The sequence below is a fragment of the Tamandua tetradactyla genome, chromosome 16, assembly GCF_023851605.1.
Source record: "Tamandua tetradactyla isolate mTamTet1 chromosome 16, mTamTet1.pri, whole genome shotgun sequence".
NCBI classification, from domain to species: domain Eukaryota; kingdom Metazoa; phylum Chordata; class Mammalia; order Pilosa; family Myrmecophagidae; genus Tamandua; species Tamandua tetradactyla.
The window spans coordinates 20038872-20051984 of NC_135342.1; the positions used below are offsets into that span (position 1 = coordinate 20038872).

General features: G+C 37.8%; 1 pseudogene; it reads left to right on the plus strand.

Moving 5' to 3' along the window:
• Positions 1–11943: 11943 nt before the first annotated feature.
• Positions 11944–12856, plus strand: LOC143659045 (KATNB1-like protein 1 pseudogene; annotated as a pseudogene).
• Positions 12857–13113: the final 257 nt, after the last annotated feature.

Consider the following 13113-nt stretch of genomic DNA (forward strand, 5'->3'; position numbering starts at 1 on the left):
GACTGTCTAATAGGGACTAAAAATTTAAAGCATAGTTTCCTGTATGTACCAAAACAACAAGTTTCCTTGCTGAGAAGAGACATGCTAACCAAGTGAAATGTCCAGATAACTTCTCCAGTTTCTTTGTCAATAAAAGTGCCTCCACATCACCCTTATGCCAAAAGCAGACAAAGATTTACAAAAAAAGAAAACTACAGACCAACCTCTCTAATGAATATAGATGAAAAATCCTCAACAAATTCTAGTAAATCTAATCTGGCAAAACATTAAACGAATTATACATCATAACCAAGTAGGATTCATGCCAGGTATGCAAGGATGGTTCAACATAAGAAAATCAATTAATGTAAAAAACCATATCAACAAATCAAAGCAGAAAAACCACACAATCATCTCAATTGATGAAGAAAAGGCATTTGACAAAATTCAACATCCTTCCCTGTTGAAAACACTTCAAAGGATAGGGATAGAAGGGAACTTCCTCAATATGATAAAGGAAATATAAGAAAAACCCACAGCTAATATCATCCTAAATGGGGAAAAACTGAAAACTTTCCCCCTAAGATCAGGAACAAGACAAGGATGTCCACTATCACCTATGTTATTCAAACATTGTGTTGGAAGTTCTAGCCAGAGGAATTAGATAAGAAAAAGAGATACAAGGCATCAAAATTGGAAAGAAATTTTGTGATACTATATGTCAAAAGCCCTGAAAAACCCACAACAAAACTACTACCGCTGGGCAGGCCACGATAGCTCAACAGGCAGAGTTCTCGCCTGCCAGGCCAGAGACCCGAGTTCAATTCCTGGTGCCTGCTCATGCAAAAAAAAAAAAACTACTATAGCTAATAAATGAGTACAGCAAAGTGGCAGGTTATAAGATCAACACGCAAAAATTTGCAGTGTTTCTATACACTAGTAATGAACAATCTGAGGGGGAAATCAAGAAAAGAATTCCATTTACAATTGCAACCAAAAGAATAAAATATTTAGGATTAAATTTAACTAAACAAACAAAAAACCTATACAAATAAAACCAAAAGAAATTGTTAAAAGAAATCACAGAAGCCCTAAATAGATGGCAGGGCATACCGTCTTCATGGATTGGGAGACTAAATATAGTTAAGATGTCAATTCTACTTAAATTGATTAATGAATTCAATGCAATACCAATTAAAATCCCCAAAATATACTTTTCAGAAATAGAAAAACCAATAACTAAATTCATCTGGAAGGGCAGGGTGCCCTGAATAGCTAAAAGTATCCTGAGGAAAAAAAAATGAAGTTGGGCATCTCACACTATCTGACTTTAAGGCATATTATGAAGCTACAGTGGTCAAAACAGCATGGTACTGACATAAAGATAGATATATTGATCAATGGACTCAAATAGAGTATTCAGATATAGACCCTCTCATCTATGGACAACTGATCTCTGATAAGGCAGTCAAGCCAACTCACCTGGAACAGAACAGTCTCTTCAATAAATGGTGCCTAGAGAACTGGATATCCATATGCAAAAGAATGAAAGAGGACCCACATCTCACACCCTATACAAAAGTTAACTCAAAATGGATCAAAGACCTAAACATTAGATCTAAGACCATAAAATTGTTAGAAGAAAATCTAGGGAAATATCTTATAAATCTTATACTTGGAGGCCACTTTCTAGACCTTGCACCCAAAGCAAGGGCACTAAAGAAATCAATAAATAAATGGGAACTCCTAAAAATTAAACACTTTTGCGCATCAAAGAACTTCATCAAGAAAGTAAAAAGACAGCCTACACAATGGGAGACAATAGTTGGAAATGACATATCAGATAAAGGTCTAGTATTCAGAATTTATATTGTTCAACTCAACAACATAAAGACAGCCAATCCAATTCAAAATGGGAAAAAGACTTGAACAGACACTTCTCAGAAGAGGAAATACAAATGGCCAAAAGGCACATGAACAGATGCGCAATGTCCCTGGCCATTAGAGAAATGCAAATCAAAACCACAATGAGATATCATCTCACACCCACCAGAATGGCCATTATCAATAAAACAGAGAATGACAAGTGCTGGAGAGGATGTGGAGAAAGAGGCACACTTATCCACTGTTGGTGGGAATGTCAAATGGTACAACCACTGTAGAAGGCAGTTTGGCCATTCCTCAAAAGGCTAAACATAGACTTGCCATATGACCTGGCAATACAATTCCTAGGTATCTACTCAAAGGACATGAGGGCAAGGATACAAATGGACATTTTCACACCAATGTTTATAGCAGCATTATTTACAATGACCAAGAGATGGAAACAGCCAAAATGTCCATCAACAGATGAGTGGCTATACAAACCGTGGTATATACATACAATGGAATATTATGCAGCTGTAAGACAGAATAAAGTTATGATGCATGTAACAACATGGATGGACTTTAACGACATTATGCTGAGTGAGATTAACCAGAGACAAAAGGACAAATACTGTATAGTCTCACTGATATGAACCGACATTAGTGAATAAACTTGGAGTACTTCGTTGGTAACAGAGACCATTAGGAGGTAGAAATAGGGTAAGATATTGGGTAATTGGAGCTGAAGGGAAACAGATTGTGCAATAGGACTGAATATAAAAACTCAGTAATGGACAGCACAATACTACCTAACTGTAATACAATTTTGTTAAAACACTGAATGAAGCTGAATGTGAAAATGATAGAGGGAGGAGGGCTGGGGGTACAAATGAAATTAGAAAGAAAGATAGATGATAAAGACTGACATGGTACTATCTAGGAATGCCTAGAGTATATAAAGATAGTGACTAAATGTAAAAATTTTTTTAATGTTTTTGCATGAGGAAGAACAAAGGAATGTCATTACTGCAGGGTGCTGAACATAGATGGTAATTAATATTTTAAAATTTCAACTTATATGTGAGACTAAAGCAAAAAATGTTTATCTGGTACAAAATTTATATTTTGATTAAGCATTTCCTAATATAACTTATGTAGATAGCTTAACTGAACATCATAAGTACATGGAACCTTGAGTAGGACATGAGATTTTGTTGGTGTGTTCAGAGTGATGCCCCGATGAATCTGAGTGATTTGAACAATGAGTAAAAAAGTATTTGCAAAGTCCCCTTCAGGGAATGGTGAGAACAGGGGAAAATTCACCCTCCATAATTTGAATTCTTGATATTCTCACAAGCAGTGTGGACAACCAAAGCTATAGGCTGAGTCCCCAGTCTTGGGGTTTGTTCATATGAAGCTTAACCCCACAAAGGATAGGTCAAGCCTACTTAAAATTAGGACTAATGTGGCCTCTCTCTCCAGCCAACACATCAAGCAAACTCACCACCCTCCTCCTGTCTACGTGGGACATGACTCCCAGGGGTGTGGACCTTCCTGGCAACGTGGGACAGAAATCCTAGAATGAGCTGAGACTCAGCATCAAGGGATTGAGAAAACCTTCTCAACCAAAGGAGGAAGAGTGAAATGAAACAAAGCATCAATGGCTGAGAGATTCCAAACAGAGTCGAGAGGTTATCTTGGAGCTTATTCTTACGCATTAAGCAGATATCACCTTGTTATCCAAGATGTAATGGAGAGGCTGGAGGGAACTGCCTGAAAATGTAGAGCTGAGTTCCAGTAGCCATGTTTCTTGATGATGATTGTATAATGATATAGCTTTCACAATGTGAATGTTTGATTGTGAAAATCTTGTGTCTGATGCTCCTGCTAACTACCTTGTCAACAGATGAGTAAACATAAATAATAGGGGGAACAAATGTTAAAATAAATTTAGTTTGAAATGCTAGCGATCAATGAAAGGAAGGGGTAAGGGGTATGGTATGTATCTTTTTTTTTCTGTTGTCTTTTTATTTTTTCTGAATTGATGTAAATGTTCCAAGAAATGATCATGATGGTGAATATGCAACTATGTGATGATATTGTGAATTACTGATTATATATGTAGAACAGAATGAACATAAAAAGATAAAAATAAACAGCAAAAAAATAAAATAAAAGTGCCTCCAGGGCACACTTGTGCACTGCAAGCTGCTTCATTACTCACCAAAGATAGTAAGCCAGGCCCAACCCAGAAGAAATGTTGAAAGCCATGAAACCGGAGGCATGGGCTTATAGAAAACCTGGATGGACAATAACAGTAAGACTGGTTTGAGTGAAACTTCAAAAACCAGTTACTGGGCATGCCACAGTGGCTCAGCAGGCAGAGTTCTTGCCTGCCATGCTGGAGACCCAGGTTTGATTCCCGGTGCCTGCCCATGTAAAAAAAAGCAGTTACTGTGTGTCACATTCAACAGTATTCACTTAAGATAAGATCCAGAGAAGGAAGTCCTCCACTTATAGAGACATTTTGAAATACCAATCAATACAACCCTGTCAATCTCCATATAATACTCCAATATTGCCTGTGTGAAAACCAGGCACCCTAAATGAGTATCATTTTGTGTAAAATCTTCAGGCTATTAGTAAACTATAGTAGACAACCACCTTGTGCCAAATCCATACTCCTTACTTACTACATTATCTGGAGATCTCTGTTAGTTCACCATCTTAGATTTGAAAAATGCCTTTTACTGCATACCTTTTGATTCAAAATCTCAAGAACTTTTTGCTTTCGAATGAGAGGTCCCAGTTACTAAACTTATGCAACAGTATTGTTGGACTGTTCTTCCACAAGGATACAAAAACATTCCCACAATATTTGGAAAAGTGCTATCCAGAGATCTAAAGGATTTACTCTTACATGAAGGAGTATTATTACAGTACATATATATTAATTGCAAGCTGTACCAAAGAGGCATTAGATTTAAAAAAAAACACTATTTAAACTCTGAAATTCTTAGCAGACTGAGGTTTAAAAATCTCAAAGAAAAAAGCTGAAATTTCACAAGTATCAGTGAAATAGTTAGATTTTACACTATCGAAAGGACAGACAAATCTATTGCCAGACCAGAGAGAGGTTTTAGCCCGAATATCAGAACCACTTAACAAAAAGTCAGTTTTGAGTATTTCTAGTGATGGCAGGATTCTGTGGGATCTGGATACCTAATTTTGAACTTATAGCAAAACCTTTATATAAAGCCTTGACAGGATGAGAAGAGCCTCTAAACTGGACAACTGAATTTAAGAATGCCTTCCAGAAAATAAAAAGAGAACTTTGAATAGCCCCAGGAGCCCTAGGCCTCCCAGACCCAAGAAAACACTTAGACCTTTTCATACATGAAAGACAAGGGATTGGATTAGGAGTGTTTACACAAAACTTAGGACATATCAGATGTCCTATGGTCTATTTTTCTAAACAGTTAAACAATACTACCCAAGGATGTTTGTCTAAGGGCTGTGGCAGCCACCTGTGATATTCTCAAAGAAGCCAAAAATTTTTACTTTAGGACAACCCACCACTGTGCACACACCACACTATGTGCTGTTGCTGTTAGAATAGAAAGGTGGATATTGGCTCACCGTTGGACAGTTAAGTAAATATCAAACCATTCTACTGGATAATCCTAACATCACTCTAAGAGCTTCTTCTAGTCTAAACCCGACTACATTATTTCTGAGTGGGGTTAGGGGAACCTGTGCATGACTGTATATAAATAATTGATGAAGTCTATTCTGGGCACCTGGATTTCATTGATCAACCTTTAGAACAACCAGACATTGAGATGTACACTGATGGAAACAGCTTCATGGAAAGATGACTCTGGGAAGCTGGTTATGCAATGGTAACTCTACAAAGTATAGAGAGTGGGGCCCTTTCCCCAGGTATATCTGCAAAATGGGCAGAACTTATCACACTTTCCAGAGCTTTACATCTATCTAGGAAAGGGAAAGCAAGTAAATATATAGAGAGAGATTCTAAGTATGTTTTTAATATAGTTCATGTGCATGGAGCCATCTGGAAAGAAATAGGACTCAACATCAAGGAAAAAGGAAATTAAACAGGCAGATATGGGCTTAGCATTATTAGAAGCAGTGATGCTGCCTAAAGAAATGGCCATAATGCATTGTTACAGTCATCAGAAAGGAGAAATGGACTATGTAAAATGACAACTTAACGGCGATCTAGAAGCAAGAGCAGCAGCCAAATTAAAATCTCCATCCTCATTATTGGTACTTTCTCTAATATCAGATATAAAATTTTAAAAACTTTTCTCCTCAGTAGTCAGCCCATGATTTGCTGAGAGCCAAAGAGTGGGGCTTTAACTTAGAAGAAATAGATGCTAGTTCTCAGTCAAGCATTCCACACGAGAAAACAGAGGAAGGACAGATTTATAATGAAGATAGAACAATTCCTATTTCAGAACACTTAATGGAATTATTCTATCTTCATTATAAATCCATCCTTCCTGTTTTCTTATTTACATCAAAGTACTCATATTGAAAGAAATGTCATGCATCAATGGTTGAAAATATTGTATTTGTAGGACTTAAGATGCAAGGAACCATTCAGAAAATAATGCAAAACTGTTTGACTTGTGTTAGAAACAACCCCAAACCCGGAGTTCCACCCCCTATAAAAGAAGTGCAAGCCAAGGGGTACAACACCAGGTGAGGACTGGCAAACAGACTTTATTATTATTCCTAGGACATGTGGAAATTACCAGTACTTTCTTGTACTTTTACAAGGATGGGTAGAGGCCTTTCCATGAAGGACTATCAGCTTCAGAAGTAATTAAGGCACTCCTGAAGGAAATAATCCCATGGTTTGGACTCACATTTTCAATACAAAGTGATAATGAGAGTGTTTTTATGTCAAAAATTTCATAGGAACTGTCAGGAGCTCTGTACATAAATTGGAAATTACATATGTCTTGGAAACTGCAAGCTACTGGGAAGTCAGGAAAGATGAATCATACCATGAAGATGATGATGGTGAAACTTTGCCAAGAAACCAATCTCTCATGGGACAAGGTACTTCTGCTGGTTCTGATACAGGTAATAGTAGCAGCCTGAAGCAAGCTCCATTTGAGCCCATTTGAAATGGTATATGGGTGACCATTCCCAAAACAAGGTGGTACATATACCTAGATGGAACAAGCCCATGAGTTAGAAATTAATGTGTTCAGTCACTAGGGGCCACATTAGAGGCAATTCATCACTATGACCCAAGTAGGTTTTCTTTTCCTGAAAATGTTCCCTCACATCAGTTTAAACCTGGAGATGGAGTTCTTTTTAAAAAGTTGAAATACCAACATCCAACGGACCAATTGAAATCAAAATGGGAAAATCCCTATGAAATTTTATTAACAACACACTCTTCTGTCAAATTGATGGGAGTGAAACCATGGATACACCATAGTAGAATAAAAATAGCACTGTCTACCAGTTTTCTCTCCTAGAATCCTTCATAGAATCAATACTGAAAAACAGACAGCTGAGAATCCTGAAGAAGGAGAGGAAACTGACCAATTTCCAGGAGGCAGATATCACTGCAAACACCTAGAAGATTCAAAATTTACTTTCAGGAGAACAGGTAAGAAGCAAATACTAGAGCAATTTTTTTTATCTAAGCACCATTAAGTATATACAAAATTTTATAAATGTGTGCACTGTCCAAAGGATAAAACATTTTCACTGGCAGCCAACAAGATAGCTTGCTTTATAAGATTATTAAGCTCTTCCTAACATATATTTTTTACATATCCCATTTGGTACCTATGCTGCAGTATAACCTAAGGAGATGAAACATTATCAAGCATTAATGTTTTCTTACAGTGGGCACATCCCTATGCAGCTTCTGTGAATCAATATGATTGCTGGGTGTGTGGCCAATTATCTATGTCGTTTCTGGGTTATCCTGGTAGGTATCACCCCTCCAAGGAGCTGAGTGGAAGGAACTAAAAAATTAATTAAAAGGATGTGAGAACCAAGGGAAATTCTCAATACCATGAATATAACCAATACAGATCTAAAAAGATAGCCAGTTAATTTAGAAACCCCAGGATATCTCATTTCTTTTTCTTATAACATAACAGTGTAAGAGGCTATCAACACAAAATAAGGCTTAGCATTTAACTATTAGAGAAAAAGAGAACCACTTACAATTTTGGGATAGCATGGTATGGCTAATGCCTGGGTATGGTAGATTAAGCCAGACAGCCCTTCAGTTGGGAATAATGGAACCATTCACAACCATATAACACTTCCAATACAAGGAAAATAGGATGGCTGCCTCCAGAGCAATGTCTCCAAACCATAATATTACAAGAGAGTGACTGGTTTGGGACTGGACTAATAGATCTGTTTGCTGGGTAGCTCTGAACAGAACTCAATGGTTATGCAGCACCAACCTATAGCCCTGGTTACCTCCAGGTTAGATAGATAGATGCACTCTAGGATTCCCCTGAGCTCAAGGCAGTATGTAGAAAACTCTACCATCAGGAGCAAATCAACCATTATTAAAAGCTTATAGCCCCAATCAGTATTTCATTGGTACAACCATCTAGCTATATTTCTGCCTTCATTAGTTATTGAAGATGTTACACTTAGGATAGAGACACTGAACAACTTTACACAATAAGCCTTAAACAATAGCTTCAACAGTTAATCTCTTTTAAACATTGAAGATGTTATACTTAGGCTAGAGGCATTGAAAAACTTTACACAATAAGCCTTAAACAATAGCCTCAACAGTTATCTCTTTTAAAAGCAGTACTATGAAACCAAAAGGCCTCAGATGTTTTAACAGATTCATCAGGAGGAACATGTGCTATAATAAAAGCTGAATGATGCACCTGATGAATCTAATAATGTAACAAGTATAAGAACATATGAAAAATCATATTAATGCCATAGACATTAGCTCCACTTCCTTCAGCATACTTGATTTCTTCCTACAGGAATAGGATCCTGGTTTCATTCAGCATTACAAGCAGGGCTAATGATATTACTAATAATAATTATAAGCATGCTCATCCTTAAAACATGTCTGTCTCTTATCCCAGTTATGCCATAACCAAAATATGGGAGAAGCCTTAATAATTCAGGAAAAAACTGGTGTTAAAGAATATATCCAACTGCACTCTAAAAAGTTCCACTCCCCAAAACCTTAGGGCTGATACCCCTTTGTCAGCAGGAAGTAGCAAGAGTGGTTGTTGTCCAGATATTTCTCAAGACTGGGGAATGGTCATAGTTATAACTGTAAAATTAGGAATTAAACAGATATTTCTTTTTGCTTGCTGGTATACTGGACAGAGGGAAATTCCTGAAATCTCTAAATTGTAATCCAGTTTGACTTGATTTCTGATGATTGTATAGCCCTTATCTTCTATCCCTGTGATTGTAAAAACCTTGTGACTAACATTCATTTGTACCCAGTTATCCAGTTTTTCAACTTTAGAGTTTTGTAATTGGGCAGTGCAATGGTGACACAGTGGTAGAATTCCTGCCTGCAATACCAGAGACCTGGGTTTGATTCCCAGAGCCTGACCATGCCAAAATACAACAAAAAGTCTTGCAATCACTAAAAATAGCCCTTAATGCTCATTAATGAAGGGCCTTGGGTCAGCCCAGAACTAATCCACCCCAAATATAACATTATCTTGATAAATGAGACTGGATCTAACCAAAATGGGCCTGTCTGACATGCCCAGTAGCTTAGACTTTTAACATACCAGTTACCTGTACCTCTCTGCATTTTCTTACACACATTCTATGACTAAGTATGCAATCAATCCACACATGCTCAATAATTAAACCACCTCTAATTACATCATCTGGGGCCACTGTGCTCATTATCCTAAGCTTTACCCATCTTTTTCTCTAATAAAACTATCAGAACTACTGGAGTTCAGGGAGACAGATTTTGGGGTCGCTAAACCAACTGCTCTCCTACTACATGCCTAGTAATAAACTCTTTCTTTGAAATCTCAGTGTCTCAGGAATTGGTTATTGAGAACATTGAGTAAAAGAATCCATGGCCTTAAACTGGTAATAGATGGGGCCTAAGGTTGTGTATAGATCCACTGACTTCACTTCTCATGATCAACCTAGAGGCTTAGGTACACTTAACATGACAGGTAAGATTAATTTCGTATTACTGGAGCCATTTACTCTGTCCTGAACTGCAACTCTAGAACTGTCTCCACTCAGACTTGCCTAGTTATGAGAGTTACTGTATAGACAAAACTAGAACCTTCACTACCTCTCTTCTTTGTAGGCTTGAGGACATTCAAGTGTCCCACCAGTTTCTCATTGTCCCTGAATACCCCATCCCCTTTCTAGGATCTTCTTCACTCCCTAGGGGCCACCTTAAGACTAGTAAACCCAGCTAATGTCTACCCCTTATTTGCCCCAAGGTCCCTAATAGATTGAGGCCTCTTGCATCCCAAAGGAAATCCTTAAACAAATAAACCCATCTGTATGGAATGAAGGTATCCCAGGGATGAGCCTACTGAGAAGCTAGTCTGCATTCAGGTACTCAGTCCTAGACCTTAAAATCATTTTGCTCTAACCCTATTCACCCTGGTTCTCAATAGCTATTTCCTTTTGAATGGCAGGGACTTAAGAGTCTCACCTCAGTTGAGACTAAGATTGCCTTAGCAAAAGACCTTAATGCCTTCAATTGCCTCAGAGTAGTCTTGCAATGTTACTTTCGTGAACTAAAATTGTCAGTATGAAATTGAATTTTGTTTGTAGTCATTACTAATTACATGCCCTGAATGGATATGGAAAGTTGTAGAGGATTTATGAAAGTGAATTCTGTCACAGTCAACACTGACCAAAACTGATAGGCCTGTGTTGTAGTTTTGAGCTGTTATGTGCTGAATAAAAGACCAAGTTCATTTAATCCATCTCTGGGGGGGGTAGGTGTAGACCTTTGGTTATACTATTTCAATTGAAATGTGACTGTATTAGTTAGGGTTCTCTAGAGAAACAGAATCAACAGGGAACACTCGCAAATATAAAATTTATAAAAGTGTCTCACGTGACTGCAGGAACGCAGAATCCAAAACCCACAGAGTAGGCTGTGAAGCTGACGATTCTGAAGAAGGGTCTGAATGAACTACACAGGGGAGGCTCACCAGTTGAAACAAGAAGAGCCCAACTCTTCTGAATTTTCCTTATAAGGCTTTCAGTGATTAGATTAAGCATCACTCATTGCAGAAGACATGCCTCTTTGGCTCACTACAAATGGAATCAGCTGTGGATGCAGCTGACATGATCATGATCTAAGTCTATGAAATGTTCTCATCACAACAGGCAAGCCAGCACTTGCCCAACCACCACTTGGCCAAGTTGACACATGCATCTGACCATGACAGTCCACCCCTTGTCAACTTGGCAACTATACATACCACCTTAAACCATACCTAATTTCTAAATAAAAAACAATAAAACACACATTTTTTTCTTTCACCTAACAATACTCAACTGTCCTGCATATAACTGGAAACACATTAATCTCTCCAGAATAGGGCACATGTCCTTTGGTAATATTCATTCTTAAACTTGATATCTTGCAACTTAAATAGTATAACATGAACAAAGCAGCATTACACTCCTCATTTCTGTAACTGATCGTGATCATAGTTCATATTTATCATTACCTTCTTCAATTACCCATTCCATGCTCCCTTTACCCTCAGCAAGCACTTCAGCTGGCCATGGTTCTTTCCCTGGTGGGGTGACCCAAGCCTTCATTCCTGAAGTTTCAGACCCATTCATAGTCCTGCCTGGATTGTGTTGTTGCAGTTTTCCATTGATTTTACTCACAGGGCATGGTAGTATTAAAAGACGGGATACCTCCTAGGGGGTTGGGGGAGGTATCCTGGCAGGCCGACCTGTGCGGCTGCATTTGACTGGCCCAGAGTGGGGCTTGGCCTGGTATCTGAGGGATGCTTTAGGCAGCTGGGTGCGGTTCATCATCAGCTGAACTGAGGCGCCACGGTACCATGAGGTGCTGGTATTTAAGAGATTATGGCATCTGAAACCCACAATGTTAAAAAAATGGAACTTTTGTAATAATATTGAGGATCATTCCATTGATCTTCCTAGAAAAATGATCTCTAATTTCACTAATAAGAACATGAAGGAGGTTAAGAAATCTCCAAAACAGTTGGCTGCCTATATAAATAGAAGAGTTGGACAAGCTGTGAAAAGCCCAGATAAACTACATAGGGCGACCTATCACAGAAAGAAAATTCATCATCCTTTCCAAAGTCCTTGTTACAGAAAAAAGTTTCCTAGAAGTGCGGGCTGTGACATGGCAAATAAAGAAAATGAAGTGGCTTGTAGCAGCCACATGCCTGACAAATTACGCCTTGATAGTTGAACATATTTGGTTAACTACAGTGATTCTGGTTCTTCACAGACAGAAAGCCCATCATCAAAATATAGTGCAATTTTTACTGAGGCTTCTCAGGACTATGAAACAATGCCACAAGTATTGTTCAGCCAGAATTTGAGATTGAACATACCTTTAACTTTCTTGGGGAAGAGAAGTATAAGTGAACTTGTGGCCTATTTGGTGAGGATAAAAGATCTTGGAATTGTAGTGGACTGCCTTCCTGTGCTCACCAATAGTTTACAGGAAGAGAAACAATACATCTCACTTGGCTGCTGTGTAGATTTGTTGCCTCTAGTAAAGTCACTACTTAAAAGTAGATTTGAAGAATATGTAATAGTTGGTTTAAACTGGTTTCAAGCATTCATAAAAAGGTGGTGGTCGGAACTATCATTCAAAACAGAAATTATAAACAATGGAAATATTCAGCTTTTAAAACAACAATGAAGTGGATTGTGGGAACAGGAAAACCATCTTACTTTGGTTCCAGGATATACTGGCAATATTGCTAAGGATGTAGATGCTTATTTATTACAATTGCATTGAGTACAATTTCATCTACTAAAGAGTGTTTGGTTATTCAGAATATCCCTGGACTATCTGATTTCCAAAAAAAGTCTCATCTGAGAATTGTGAACTGTAAAGAAATCAAGTCAAAACATTTTTTTCTTTTAAAAAGCCACGTAATGAAACCACTAATGAACCTCTTAACAATCTACTTCACATTGAAGTGGAAAATATCCAAAAGGAGCAGCTTCAACTTCAAAGAGGTGAAAGTGCACTAAGAAGATTGTTCATCTTTG